General features: G+C 54.1%; 1 protein-coding gene across 4 annotated transcripts in view; it reads left to right on the forward strand.

The window, feature by feature from the left end:
* Positions 1 to 16618, forward strand: part of QKI (QKI, KH domain containing RNA binding) — a 211100-nt gene that overhangs the window by 12585 nt on the left and 181897 nt on the right. The window lies entirely within an intron of this gene.

Genomic DNA, 16618 nt, shown 5'->3' on the forward strand with positions numbered 1-16618 from the left:
AGTAACTACATTATCAGTGGTGTAGTGACTACATTATCAGAGGTGTAGTAACTACATTATCAGTGGCATAGTAACTACATTATCAGTGACGTAGTAACTACATTATCAGTGGCGTAGTAACTACATTATCAGTGGTGTAGTAACTATATTATCAATGGTGTAGTAACTACATTATCAGTGGTGTAGTAACTACATTATCAATGGTGTAGTAACTACATTATCAGTGGCGTAGTAGCTACATTATCAGCTCAGGGGGTGCGTCAATCGGTCACGTGGGGCCCCAGTATTGTGTTTGTCTCTTCACGTTCGCACCTGGAGGCGATTTCTCTATCGCGACCTCCTCTTGCCCTACTCACATCGTCGTTGCGCTCACGGTCTCGAACATTTAACGCTGTTCTGGGGCGTAGTAGCCCTTTGCAAGATCGCGTTACCGCTCTCATTAAATCTAATTGAAACGTGGAACGTAATTCAAACCATTTTCATAAAAAATCTAAATGTAAACCGCGTTATAAATAAGTTTTATTATTTTAGACCACGGTGGTTGTCAAGGGGGGGGGGGGCAACTCGTAGCTTTGGCCACCAGGGGGGGCGGGGGTCAAGGCACTCGCTTGCCCCCCCCCACCCCCGCTCGCTCCGCTACTGGGCGGTGTGGCACGCGGAGACCTCGCGGCACCTCGACTCACAGCGCACGCGAGCACGGCTGTGGGGTTGTGGGGTTGTGGGGTTGGAGGTTGTGGAGTTGTGGGGTTGTGGGTTGTGGGATTGTGGAGTTGTGAGGTTGTGGAGTTGTGAGTTCTGGGGTTGTGATGTTGTGGGGTTGTGGGTTGTGAGGTTGTGGGTTTGTGGGGTTGTGAGGTTGTGGGGTTGTGGAGTTGTGAGGTTGTGGGGTTGTGGAGTTGTGGAGTTGTGAGGTTGTGGGGTTGTGGGGTTGTGGGGTTGTGAGGTTGTGGAGTTGTGAGGTTGTGGGGTTGTGGGGTTGTGAGGTTGTGGGGTTGTGGAGTTGTGGGGTTGTGGAGTTGTGAGGTTGTGGGGTTGTGAGGTTGTGGGGTTGTGAGGTTGTGGGGTTGTGGAGTTGTGGGGTTGTGGAGTTGTGGGGTTGTGGAGTTGTGGCTTGTGGGGTTTTGAGCTTGCGTGGCTGCAGCGTTGCCAGGGGCGTGTGTTGAGAGCGGGAGGCTGTGGAATTGTAGGTTTCAGCACGCACTGACTCGTTGTTATTGTTGTTGTTAGCACCGTTGGCTCTCGTACGGTGCGAAAGAAGTTCAACGTTCACACGCAGTGCGGAGCGCCGCTCCAGGGATGGGTTTTGGCCACGTGACGTTCACGTCGCCGCCGCCTCTGCGCCAAGCCGGTTCATAGCGCCACAGGAATTCACGCGACATTAATGGAGGATTAACACGTGGATATGCGTACCGTGTACTAAGCTGTGTGTGTGAGTGTGGAGTCAGTCGACCCGTGGCACCTGCTGGGTCTGCCCCGTGACCTCCTGTAAGTGAGCGTTCGACACTTCACGTGGCCTCAAGGTGCACATGGCCTGGCACAAGCGTCGTGGTGACATCACCGCCGCTTAATGGCGAATGGCGGTTGTTGTTGTTGTTGTTGGAGTACCCCCCTGGGTCGACTGAGCCTGAAATGAGTACCTGGTGCGGTGTGTAAACATCACCACTGGGGAGACAAAGGCGGCCGGGCATGGTGCTGGCCACCCATCCCCTCGTGTACCGTCCCGGCCTTTATAGGTGCTCGCTAACAGCACTTGCCCCTGCAGTCTGTTGAAGGCTATATGGGGGGGGGGGTGTTTTCTGTGTGGTGAGGAGCGGTGACGCAGAGGTTGGTTCGATTCCCGCTCACGGTCAACATCGGTGAAGGAGCTCTGACCCGGAGCCTTTGGTAGGTAGCCTCAGCCTTAAAAGCGCCGCTCTGGTGAGATGTTAACTACCTCGCCTGGTCTACAAGAGGTCGTGGCTTCTATCTAGACCGTGACGCCTCTTGTATATTTGTAGTTCGTGTGTGTGTCTCTCTCTCTCTCCACGTGGTCGTATGGAGTTCTCTCCCTCCACATTTAAAATCAACGCCGCGCGTTCCGAGTGTTCAGCTGCTATGAATTTCCACGCGATCGGCCAATTCCTTGGGCCATCATTTGTGGCCAGGTCGCTTCTGAAACAGAGCTATTTAGCTCAGTGGTCCTTACCTGGTGAAATACTAAATAGTTTCGTTTAGAATGAGTGTCTACTGCGGGATGCAGACATCAGAGCCTGCAAGACAAAGGCGGTCGTGCATGGTGCTAGCCCCGTTTTGACCTTCATAGGTGCTCACCAACAACGCTTTTTCAAACGGTCCGTTCAAGGCAACACGGGGATCTTCGTATTTGCTGCGTGCGTTGACCCGTCTCGAACGCTGGTGGACTGTGTGTACAATGGAACTCGGTCAAAAGACGAAGCACAGACGCATCCACACGCTTACGGACAGATACTTACTACCCCAGTCAGGAGTCCAACTCTCGAACCTTGTGACAGTGAGCCGCTCGCTCTAGCGCGAAGCCACCGTGACCGGACGACTGACTTTCTGTTTAGCCATCTAGTTGTAGTGCCTTACGCCAGCAATGCTTACTCCAAGCAGAAACATTGCTTTTAATTCAGCAGGTAAGGCCCAGAAGCAACCTGGCCACTCACCTGGCCACAAGTGGATCTTCATCGCAGCCAAAGACTCTAAACGCGCGACGTCGATTTTAAATTCACTTTCAGTTTTCATTTATTACGTAGAGCCCTGTGAGCCATTCGGCTCTTGAATCGGGTGCAACCGCAACAAACAAACAACAAAAACATGAACAAGAAAACGTCTTAAAGTGACTATGTGACTAAGTGCAAACAGAAAATCCAAGAAAAGACAGCAAAATATTGCAGAAAAAGCACCGTACACCAACACTGTGTGCAAAAATCCCAGTGGGATGCAAGTCAGACAACAACAACCACAAGACAACTTAGATTAAGGTCATCAGTCTAACTCCGTACTACAACAAACAAACATGGCCAAACCAAAAAACTTTTCGAAATCACCAAACTAAAGCCAAAAGCAATGTAACAGTGATCATAGGAACTGTGACCGAAATTTCACAATCAACGACATAAACAACATGTACCACCAACACTGTGAGAGCGATAGAGTAATTGCAACTTCAAATATACAGCAGCAGGCGTCAGGGTTGGGATCGAACCCACGACCTCCTGTAGACCAGGCGAGGTAGTTAACATCTCCTAGCCATTGTGATGATGATGATGAGAGAGACACGCAAACTCCAAATATACAGCAGCAGGCGTCAGGGTTGGGATCGAACCCACGACCTCCTGTAGACCAGGCGAGGTAGTTAACATCTCCTAGCCATTGTGATGATGATGATGAGAGAGACACGCAAACTCCAAATATACAGCAGCAGGCGTCAGGGTTGGGATCGAACCCACGACCTCCTGTAGACCAGGCGAGGTAGTCAACATCTCCTAGCCATTGTGATGATGATGATGAGAGAGACACGCAAACTCCAAATATACAGCAGCAGGCGTCAGGGATGGGATCGAACCCACGAGCTCCTGTAGACCAGGCGAGGTAGTTAACATCTCCTAGCCATTGTGATGATGATGATGAGAGAGACACGCAAACTCCAAATATACAGCAGCAGGCGTCAGGGATGGGATCGAACCCACGAGCTCCTGTAGACCAGGCGAGGTAGTTAACATCTCCTAGCCATTGTGATGATGATGATGAGAGAGACACGCAAACTCCAAATATACAGCAGCAGGCGTCAGGGTTGGGATCGAACCCACGACCTCCTGTAGACCAGGCGAGGTAGTCAACATCTCCTAGCCATTGTGATGATGATGAGAGAGAGAGACACGCAAACTCCAAATATACAGCAGCAGACATCAGGGTTGGGATCGTACCCACGACCTCCTGTAGACCAGGCGAGGTAGTCAACATCTCCTAGCCACCGTGGCCCCATTGGAGCAGCTTTTTCCAAAGAATCTCGGATGAGAAGCGAGGCCCTGGTGAATGGGCTTACAGGGGAGTGTGGCGGGGATGACGGGGGTTAGAAGGGTTACACAGGGGGTCGCCGGGGATACAAAGAGGGACGCGACAGGGTGACAGAGATACCATCCCCCACTCCGCACCGCGTCTCGCTCAGGACAACGTCGTTTAGAGAATAGAACAACACTTAAATGTCGATTTAAAGCTTTCGTGACTGCAGGGATTCATCTTCTTGGTTCTTTCGGTAAAGTCACGGAGAAGGGAAGTAATAAAATAATAAAAATTTTAATGTTAAAAAAGTGGCGTTTAAAAAAATATATATCTTGCTGTGGTTTTCACACCTGATGATGATTGCATGTGTTGCAATCGAAACGTCGGGAGAATTTTATTGTTTAATTCTTATTATTTTATTATTTCCCTTCTACGTGACTTTACCGAACGAACCGAGAATAGAACAACACTCTCAGACAATGGGACAACGCCTTTAGATAATGGGATGACACCTATAGACAATGGGACGACAAATTTAGACAATGGGATGACACCTTTAGACAATGGGATGATAACTTTAGGCAATGGGACGACACCTATAGACAATGGGATGACAAATTTTGACAATGGGACGACAAATTTAGACAATGGGATGACACCTATAGACAATGGGACGACACCTATAGACAATGGGATGACACCTATAGACAATGGGATGACAAATTTAGACAATGGGATGACACCTATAGACAATGGGACGACAAATTTAGACAATGGGATGACACCTATAGACACTGGGATGACACCTATAGACACTGGGATGACACCTATAGACAATGGGATGACACCTATAGACAATGGGATGACACCTGTAGACAATGGGATGACACCTTTAGACAATGTGATGACGCCTATAGACAATAGGATGACACCTATAGACAATAGGATGACACCTATAGACAATGGGATGACACCTATAGACAATGGGATGACACCTTTAGACAATGGGATGACACCTATAGACAATGGGATGACACCTATAGACAATGGGATGACACCTTTAGACAATGTGATGACGCCTATAGACAATGGGATGACACCTATAGACAATAGGATGACACCTATAGACAATGGGATGACCCCTATAAACAATGGGATGACACCTATAGACAATGTGATGACGCCTATAGACAATAGGATGACACTTATAGACAATGGGATGACACCTATAGACAATGGGATGACACCTTTAGACAATGGGATGACACCTATAGACAATGGGATGACACCTTTAGACAATGTGATGACGCCTATAGACAATAGTATGACACCTTTAGACAATAGGATGACACCTATAGACAATGTGATGACGCCTATAGACAATAGGATGACACTTATAGACAATGGGATGACACCTTTAGACAATAGGATGACACTTATAGACAATGGGACGACACCTATAGACAATGGGATGACACCTTTAGACAATGGGATGACACCTATAGACAATGGGACGACACCTTTAGACAATGGGATGACACCTATAGACAATGGGATGACACCTATAGACAATGTGATGACGCCTATAGACAATGGGATGACGCCTATAGACAATAGGATGACACCTTTAGACAATGGGATGACACCTATAGACAATGGGATGACACCTATAGACAATGGGATGACACCTTTAGACAATGTGATGACGCCTATAGACAATAGGATGACACCTTTAGACAATAGGATGACACCTATAGACAATGGGATGACACCTATAGACAATGGGATGACACCTATAGACAATGTGATGACGCCTATAGACAATAGGATGACACCTATAGACAATGGGATGACACCTATCGACAATGGGACGACACCTTTAGACAATGGGATGACACCTATAGACAATGGGATGACACCTATCGATAATGGGACGACACCTTTAGACAATGGGATGACACCTATAGACAATGGGATGACACCTATAGACAATGGGACGACACCTATAGACAATGGGACGACACCTATAGACAATGGGATGACACCTATAGACAATGGGATGACACTTTTAGACAATGGGATGACACCTTTAGACAATGGGATGACACCTATAGACAATGGGATGACACCTATCGACAATGGGATGACACCTTTAGACAATGAGATGACACCTATAGACAATGGGATGACACCTATAGACAATGGGATGACACCTATAGACAATGGGATGACACCTTTAGACAATGGGATGACACCTATAGACAATGGGATGACGCCTATAGACAATAGGATGACACCTATAGACAATGGGATGTCACCACAAGTCAACATTGTTAGACAATGGAGGCTCGATCGTGTGTACAGTATGTACAGTACGTTGGACTTCTTTCGCACCGCACATAGCCAGCCGTGCTCGCAGGATGTGCGGGGGGAGGGACAACAATTCACAGAAGTTCCAAATAAATCATCGGACAACGGCATCGGATATCTCGTAGGCAGCGATTGGGGGGGCGCGGGGTCGTGAGGGTAGTCGAGAGATCATAAACGATGAGGCTTGAGTGGGGGGGGGGCTGGTTAGCTTTGGGGGGGGGGGGCTCCAGTGCAGCTAATTAATTATTTATTTACTTCGCCTGCACGACTGAGTTCAATGGGAAGCGGGTTCCTGCCCCCCCCCCTCTTCACCCCCCCCCCACTTCCTCCTCGGCTCCCCAGGTCAGGGGTCAGGGTTCGCGATGTCGCGACCGCGGCTCCACGGGGCTGACGAGGAGCCGCGGTGGCGCAATTGGAGCACCCCCCACCCCACCCCCACCTCTGTTAGAGTCGGTGGGGAGGGGGCGGTAGGGGTGGGGGGGGGGGCTCTAATTAGAAGGGAGAGGGGGGGGCAGGTTGCAAGACGCGCATTCCTGACAGCGCGTCCCCTTCACCCTTCGGCCGTGGGTGCGGGGAGGGGGGAGGGGGGAGGGAGGGAGGGGGGAGGGAGAGAGGGGAGAGGGAGGGAGGGGGGAGGGAGGGGGAGGGAGGGCCGAGGAGGGGGTGGGGGGGAAGTCGCCGTCTCAAGTCCCTGAATCTTAAGACCCCGAGTCTCAAGAACCCGAGTCCCCGAGTCTCAAGACGACCCCACTACGACCCCACTACGACCGTGTCTTCTGTGCGAGGCGAGAGGGAGGGGGCGAGGAGGGGGGCGGGGAGGGAGGGGGAGGGAGGGGGAGGGAGGGGGGTATCTGCTGGCGGGCTCCGTTCGGGCTGACTCTTGCGTTTTGTAGGAATGTAGCCCAGCGCCTTGGGGGGGTGGGGGGCGGTGAGAGGGGAGGGGCCCTACTCCCCCCTCCGACCTCCAATCTCCCTCTCCCCTCAACGTCCCATCAGCCCCGCCCCCGTGCGCCACCCCCCCACTCCCCCCCTCCCCCCAGACGCGTGACCCAGAGCGAGATGGGGGCGTCACGGTGGCTAGGAGATGTTAACTACCTCGCCTGGTCTGCAGGAGGTCGTGGGTTTGACCCCGACCCTGACGCCTGCTGCTGTATATTTGGAGTCTGCGTGTCTCTCTCTCATCATCATCACGGTGGCTAGGAGATGTTAACTACCTCGCCTGGTGTGCAGGAGGTCTCGGGTTTGACCCCGACCCTGACGCCTGCTGCTGTATATTTGGAGTTTGTGTCTTTCTCTCTCTCATCATCATCACGATGGCTAGGAGATGTTAACTACCTCGCTTGGTCTGCAGGAGGTCGTGGGTTCGACCCCGACCGTGACGCCTGCTGCTGTATATCTGGAGTTTGCGTGTCTCTCTCTCTCTCCGTGGTCGCGTGGATTTTTCTCCGGGTCCTCCGGTTTTCCCTATCACTTAAACATCACGCGTTTACAGTGTTTGGCTGCAATAAATATCCACGTGATGTGAAGTCACTTCGCTGAGCCATCATTTGCGGCCACGTCGCTCCTGAAAGAGAGCCGTGATAGACGGCGTCGCTGCGTTAAATAACGAAAAAAATCGTCGAATAGTGGTGTTGTTTTTAGCGAGTGCAGTGACAAAACACAGAGAAAGAAGCGCGGAGTCGACTGCGCGTGTCTTGTAATGACGCCGAGAGACGGGAAGAGGAACACGCGGACGAGAAGAGACCCGCGGAGAGGGGGGCGGGTGGAGCGGAGGGAGGGGCCATGGTCGAGACTTAATCACGGAGCGGCAGTCAAAGGATGGAACGCGTCCGAGAGAGGGGAATCCAAAACTAAACTATTCAACTAAAACATGTTTATTGTTTTTTTATTTTACCAAGCAAGGCCCACTGAGCTATGTAGCTCTTTTCCAGAAGCGACCTGGCAATCACAGATGATGGTCCAACGAGAAGTGGCTTATCACGTTCTTTCTAAACGTGTAGGGGAAAACCGGAGGACCCGGCGAAAAATTCCATGTGGATACAGCAGCAGGCGTCAGGGTCGTGATCAAACCCACGACCTCCTGTATACCAGTCGAGGTAGTTAACATCTCCTAGCCACCGTGATGATGATGAGAGAGAGACACACAAACTCCAAATATACAGCAGCAGGCGTCAGGGTCGTGATCGAACCCACGACCTCCTGTATACCAGGTGAGGTAGTTGACATCTCCTAGCCACCGTGATGATGATGAGAGAGAGACACGCACACTCCAAATATACAGCAGCAGGCGTCAGGGTCGTGATCAAACCCACGACCTCCTGTATACCAGGTGAGGTAGTTGACATCTCCTAGCCACCGTGATGATGATGAGAGAGAGACACACAAACTCAAAATATACAGCAGCAGGCGTCAGGGTCGTGATCAAACCCACGACCTCCTGTATACCAGGTGAGGTAGTTGACATCTCCTAGCCACCGTGATGATGATGAGAGAGAGACACACAAACTCCAAATATACAGCAGCAGGCGTCAGGGTCGTGATCGAACCCACGACCTCCTGTATACCAGGTGAGGTAGTTGACATCTCCTAGCCACCGTGATGATGATGAGAGAGAGACACACAAACTCCAAATATACAGCAGCAGGCGTCAGGGTCGTGATCAAACCCACGACCTCCTGTATACCAGGTGAGGTAGTTGACATCTCCTAGCCACCGTGATGATGATTAAAGAGAGACACACAAACTCCAAATATACAGCAGCTGGCGTCAGGGTCGTGATCAAACCCACGACCTCCTGTGTACCAGGCGAGGTAGTCAACATCTCCTAGCCACCGTGATGATGATGAGAGAGAGACACACACAAACTCCAAATATACAGCAGCAGGCGTCAGGGTCGTGATCAAACCCACGACCTCCTGTATACCAGTCGAGGTAGTTGACATCTCCTAGCCACCGTGATGATGATGAGAGAGAGACACACACAAACTCCAAATATGCAGCAAATGGCGTCAGGGTCGTGATCGAACCCACGACCTCCTGTATACCAGTCGAGGTAGTTGACATCTCCTAGCCACCGTGATGATGATGAGAGAGAGACACACAAACTCCAAATATACAGCAGCTGGCGTCAGGGTCGTGATCAAACCCACGACCTCCTGTGTACCAGGCGAGGTAGTCAACATCTCCTAGCCACCGTGATGATGATGAGAGAGAGACACACAAACTCAAAATATACAGCAGCAGGCGTCAGGGTCGTGATCGAACCCACGACCTCCTGTATACCAGTCGAGGTAGTTGACATCTCCTAGCCTACGCGGCACCACCCAGGAGATGGAGCGATCTAATCTGCCGCTCGTGTGTGGAGCCGGTGTCGGATGGATTGTTTCTTCGTCAGATCGCCGTTACAGAGAGGCCTTCATCCAGCAGTGGATTGTTCTTGGTTGCTGATGCTGATGATGATGATTCTACGGTGCAGTGGGGGTGAGGTGGCAGGGAGGTGCGTGCACCTGGTGAGCCGTGAGCCCCGCGAGTGGAATGTTGTGGTGCGCTCCCACATCGCGACCCTCTGTATCGCGACCCCTGTATCGCGACCCCTGTATCGCGACCCCTGTATCACGACCTCTGTATCACGACCTCCGTATCGCGACCTCTGTATCACGACCTCCGTATCGCGACCTCTGTATCGTGACCTCTGTATCGCGACCTCTGTATCACGACCTCTGTATCACGACCTCCGTATCGCGACCCCTGTATCGCGACCTCTGCATCGCGACCCCTGTATCGCGACCTCTGTATCACGACCTCCGTATCGCGACCTCTGTATCGTGACCTCTGTATCGCGACCTCTGTATCACGACCCCTGTATCGCGACCCTCTGTATCGCGACCCCTGTATCACGACCTCTGTATCGCGACCTCTGTATCGTGACCTCTGTATCACGACCTCCGTATCGCGACCCTCTGTATCGCGACCCCTGTATCGCGACCTCTGTATCGCGACCCCTGTATCGCGACCTCTGTATCGCGACCTCTGTATCGCGACCTCTGTATCACGACCTCCGTATCGTGACCTCTGTATCGCGACCTCTGTATCGCGACCTCTGCATCGCGACCTCTGTATCGCGACCTCTGTATCGCGACCTCTGTATCGCGACCTCTGTATCACGACCTCCGTATCGCAACCTCTGTATCGTGACCTCTGTATTGCGACCTCTGTATCGCGACCTCCGTATCGCGACCTCTGTATCGTGACCTCTGTATCGCGACCTCTGTATCACGACCTCCGTATCGCGACCTCTGTATCGCGACCTCTGTATCGCGACCTCTGCATCGCGACCTCCGTATCGTGACCTCTGTATCACGACCTCCGTATCGCGACCTCTGTATCGCGACCTCTGTATCGCGACCTCCGTATCGTGACCTCTGTATCACGACCTCCGTATCGTGACCTCTGTATCGCGACCTCTGTATCACGACTTCCGTATCGCGACCTCTGTATCGCGACCTCTGTATCGCGACCTCTGCATCGCGACTTCTGTATCGCGACCCTCTGTATCATGACCTCTGTATCACGACCCCTGTATCGCGACCCCTGTATCGCGACCCCTGTATCGCGACCTCTGTATCGCGACCTCCGTATCGCGACCCCTGTATCGCGACCCCTGTATTGCGACCTCTGTATCGCGACCTCCGTATCGCGACCCCTGTATTGCGACCTCTGTATCGCGACCCCTGTATCGCGACCTCCGTATCGCGACCCCTGTATTGCGACCTCTGTATCGCGACCTCCGTATCGCGACCCCTGTATCGCGACCCCTGTATCGCGACCTCCGTATCGCGACCTCTGTATCACGACCCCTGTATCGCGACCTCTGTATCGCGACCTCTGTATCGCGACCTCTGTATCACGACCCCTGTATCGCGACCTCTGTATCGCGACCTCTGTATCGCGACCTCTGTATCGCGACCTCTGTATCACGACCTCTGTATCGCGACCTCTGTATCGCGACCTCTGTATCGCGACCTCTGTATCACGACCTCTGTATCGCGACCTCTGTATCGCGACCTCTGTATCGCGACCTCTGTATCACGACCCCTGTATCGCGACCCCTGTATCGCGACCTCCGTATCGCGACCTCTGTATCGCGACCCCTGTATCGCGACCTCTGTATCGCGACCTCTGTATCGCGACCTCTGTATCGCGACCCCTGTATCGCGACCTCTGTATCGCGACCTCTGTATCATGACCTCTGTATCACGACCCCTGTATCGCGACCCCTGTATCGCGACCCCTGTATCGCGACCTCTGTATCGCGACCTCCGTATCGCGACCCCTGTATCGCGACCTCTGTATCGCGACCTCCGTATCGCGACCCCTGTATCGCGACCTCTGTATCGCGATCTCTGTATCGCGACCCCTGTATCGCGACCTCTGTATCGCGACCCCTGTATCGCGACCTCTGTATCGCGACCCCTGTATCGCGACCTCTGTATCACGACCTCTGTATCGCGACCTCTGTATCGCGACCCCTGTATCGCGACCCCTGTATCGCGACCTCTGTATCGCGACCTCTGTATCGCGACCCCTGTATCGCGACCCCTGTATCGCGACCTCTGTATCGCGACCCCTGTATCGCGACCCCTGTATCACGACCCCTGTATCGCGACCTCCGTATCGCGACCCCTGTATCGCGACCCCTGTATCGCGACCTCCGTATCGCGACCTCTGTATCGCGACCTCCGTATCGCGACCCCTGTATCGCGACCTCTGTATCGCGACCTCTGTATCGCGACCTCTGTATCGCGACCTCTGTATCGCGACCCCTGTATCGCGACCTCCGTATCGCGACCTCTGTATCGCGACCTCCGTATCGCGACCCCTGTATCGCGACCCCTGTATCGCGACCTCTGTATCGCGACCCCTGTATCGCGACCCCTGTATCGCGCCCTCCGTATCGCGACCTCCGTATCGCGACCTCTGTATCGCGACCTCCGTATCGCGACCCCTGTATCGCGACCCCTGTATCGCGACCTCTGTATCGCGACCCCTGTATCGCGACCCCTGTATCGCGACCTCTGTATCGCGACCTCTGTATCGCGACCCCTGTATCGCGACCTCCGTATCGCGACCTCTGTATCGCGACCTCCGTATCGCGACCCCTGTATCGCGACCCCTGTATCGCGACCTCTGTATCGCGACCTCCGTATCGCGACCCCTGTATCGCGACCCCTGTATCGCGACCTCTGTATCGCGACCTCTGTATCGCGACCCCTGTATCGCGACCTCCGTATCGCGACCCCTGTATCGCGACCCCTGTATCGCGACCCCTGTATCGCGACCCCTGTATCGCGACCCCTGTATCGCGACCCCTGTATCGCGACCTCTGTATCGCGACCCCTGTATCGCGACCCCTGTATCGCGACCCCTGTATCGCGACCTCTGTATCGCGACCTCTGTATCGCGACCTCCGTATCGCGACCCCTGTATCGCGACCCCTGTATCGCGACCTCTGTATCGCGACCCCCGTATCGCGACCTCTGTATCATGACCTCTGTATCGCGACCTCTGTATCGCGACCCCTGTATCGCGACCCCTGTATCGCGACCTCTGTATCGCGACCTCTGTATGGCGACCTCCGTATCGCGACCCCTGTATCGCGACCCCTGTATCGCGACCCCTGTATCGCGACCTCTGTATCGCGACCTCTGTATCGCGACCTCTGTATCGCGACCCCTGTATCGCGACCTCTGTATCGCGACCCCTGTATCGCGACCTCTGTATCGCGACCCCTGTATCGCGACCCCTGTATCGCGACCTCTGTATCGCGACCCCTGTATCGCGACCTCTGTATCGCGACCCCTGTATCGCGACCCCTGTATCGCGACCCCTGTATCACGACCCCTGTATCGCGACCTCTGTATCGCGACCCCTGTATCGCGACCCCTGTATCGCGACCTCTGTATCGCGACCTCTGTATCGCGACCCCTGTATCGCGACCCCTGTATCGCGACCCCTGTATCGCGACCTCTGTATCACGACTCCTCGATCTTCGTCGGAGGAGACTGAGCTGTCTCTCTTCACACTCCCCCCCCCCCCCCCGTCAGAGCACTTACTGCTTCTCGCGGCTCGGCGCGGAGTGATGACATGACGCGCGCGCCTCTCGTCCCTGCACGACGGGGAAGGTGACGGATGAGTCGGGGGGGGGGGGTCCCCCTGGGACTGGAGTGACGGTAGGGGGGGGGATTAGGGCAGGGGAAGTGCTGTGTGCTCGTTGACGACTCGTGACGCAGTGTAAACAACAACGAGAGTAAACAATGATGGTGATGGCTCTGAGCCTCAAAGCCCTGAGTTTCTAAGTCTCTGCAGTAGATTACACTGCGACTCAAGACCCAGAGACATGGAACGCGCACAGTCTACGCTCGCTGTCGTAGAGAGAGAGAACGACTCAGAGAGAGAGGACGACTCAGAGAAAGAGGACGACTCAGAGAAAGAGGACGGCTCAGAGAAAGAGGACGACTCAGAGAGAGGACGACTCAGAGAGAGAGGACGACTCAGAGAGAGAGGACGACTCAGAGAGAGAGGACGACTCAGAGAGAGAGGTCGACTCAGAGAGAGTGGACGACTCGGAGAGAGAGAAGACGACTCGGAGAGAGAGGACGACTCAGAGAGAGAAGACGACTCAGAGAAAGAGGACGACTCAGAGAGAGGACGACTCGAGAGAGAGGACGACTCGAGAGAGAGGACGACTCGAGAGAGAGAGGACGACTCAGAGAGAGAGGACGACTCAGAGAGAGAGGACGACTGAGAGAGAGAGGACGACTCAGAGAGAGGACGACTCAGAGAGAGAGGACGACTCGGAGAGAGAGGACTACTCATAGACTTTTGACTTTTAAACAACTTTTATTGCCGCCAGCAGCAACAGCACTGAAGGCGATTTTTATATGAAATACACATAGAGAGAGAGAGGACGACTTAGAGAAAGGGCGACTCAGAGAGAGAGTTGGAGAGAGAGAGGACGACTCAGATTCGCCAGGAGGAGGAACCACAGACGAGCAGGAAGGCAGCAGCCACGCGTTGAGGATCCGGCACTACCAGCACTTGTCCAAGCTCTGCGTTCCTCTAGATATTAAGATGTTTTCAACCGATTAATGACGATTGTTTATTGAAGGAACCCGGAGAAAATCCGCCACTACGAGGTAGGGGGGGTAACCCACTCTATCCCATACGCCTGGAACAGATGTTGATTAGTCCGCAACTTTGCTGGAGCGAATTCTCCTGGCGAGCCAGGGGTACGGGCTCCTCATCGACGCCAAAAGGAGGCGAGTTTCACAACCCATCTGTGTGTGATCCAGCAACCCTCGCCGCTGCCTCCACACACAGTGCTGGTGCACAGGCAGCCACGTGCAGCGTAGCCGCCACCACCAATACCAACACCACCACCAACACCACCACCACCACCAACACCACCACCACCAACACCACCACCAACACCACCACCACCACCACCACCAACACCACCACCACCAACACCACCACCACCAACACCACCACCAACACCACCACCAACACCACCACCACCAGCAGCGCGGCTGGTTAAGCCGTGATGTCAGTGGATGTTGCGTTGATAGCGCCAGACGCGTGCGTGGGAGAGAGTGAACGACTCATTCGCGTGGTGGTGGCGGTGGTGGTGGTGGTGGCGACCTTGGATGTCTGTGATGTCCGTGTCCCCCCCATGGGTGTTCGCTACGGGCACGGCGCCCCGCCAGCTCGCGTGGGGGACTTCACATTGGAACGGTCGCACGCACGCGCGGTACCACCTCGGGGCAGATTTGCTCAAATGTTTGAAAATTCTACCCCCCAAAATAACCTCGTGTGGCAATCATTGCCCCTTGCGGGCAGACTCGTGCCCGTCGCCGGGCCGTGATTTCTCAGTCACATTGTGTGCCGCACAGGGACGGCTACCGATCCTAGGGGGAGAGGAGAGGGGGGGGGGGGGTGCTTGAGGGAGGTAGGAGGTGGCTGTGAGCTCAGAGACGGCCACACGCAGAGAGCGCGAGATGTGAACGCGACCAGGTCTCGGTTGGGGTACCTCCATTCACGAGTTGCGTCACCGTTGTCTGCCTGTGCTGAGGACTCATCTCACAGCCCCACGCATCTCCCGCTCGTCGTACACTGCTCAGCATCGCGTGAATTGTCTCGGCGGTGAGGAAGGGCGAATTCCCGAAACGTTGCCCATTGTCTGTTGACTTCTTCGCAAGGCCACGGGGGGCTATTCATTGATGGATGGGTCAAGTTGGTTTTATTATTTTGGATTCGGCGCCATCTCTGCCACGTGACGCGACCGCTTCGTGCGTGAAGGTGGCGCAGTGGGGGGTGGGCAGGGGGGGTGGTGGCACAGGTGGTGCATCTACCGGTCATCTCGGTCTGTCAACCCCATGGCAGCTGGGTCTGTCCCATGGCTTTCCTGCATTTAGCTTAGCACAGCAGTCAACCCATGGCACCTGAGTCTGTCTGTGACTTTCATGCACCTAGCCTGGCACGGCAGCAACCCATGGCACCTGGGTCTGCCCCGTGACTTTCATGCACCTAGCCAGGTACAGCAGTCAATCCATGGCACCTGGATCTGCCCCGTGACTTTCATGCATCTAGCCTGGCACGGCAGTCAGCCCTTGGCACCTGGGTCTGTCCAGTGACCTTCATGCACCTAGCCTGGCACAGCAGTCAACCCATGGCACCTGAGTCTGTCCGTGACTTTCATGCACCTAGCCTGGCACGGCAGTCAACCCATGCCACCTGGGTCTGTCCGTGACTTTCATGCACCTAGCCTGGCACGGCAGTCAACCCATGACACCTGGGTCTGTCCCGTGACTTTCATGCACCTAGCCTGGCACGGCAGTCAACCCATGCCACCTGGATATGCCCCGTGACTTTCATGCACCTAGCCTGGCACGGCAGTCAACCCATGCCACCTGGATCTGCCCCGTGACTTTCATGCACCTAGCCTGGCACAGCAGTCAACCCATGCCACCTGTGTCTGCCCCGTGACTTTCATGCACCTAGCCTGGCACAACAGTCAACCCATGCCACCTGGATCTGCCCCGTGACTTTCATGCACCTAGCCTGGCACGGCAGTCAACCCATGCCACCTGTGTCTGCCCCGTGACTTTCATGCACCTAGCCTGGCACAGCAGTCAACTCATGGCACCTGAGTCTGTCCGTGACTTTCATGCACCTAGCCTGGCAC

Source organism: Lampetra fluviatilis, chromosome 47 (assembly GCF_964198595.1).
Source record: "Lampetra fluviatilis chromosome 47, kcLamFluv1.1, whole genome shotgun sequence".
Lineage (NCBI taxonomy): Eukaryota > Metazoa > Chordata > Hyperoartia > Petromyzontiformes > Petromyzontidae > Lampetra > Lampetra fluviatilis.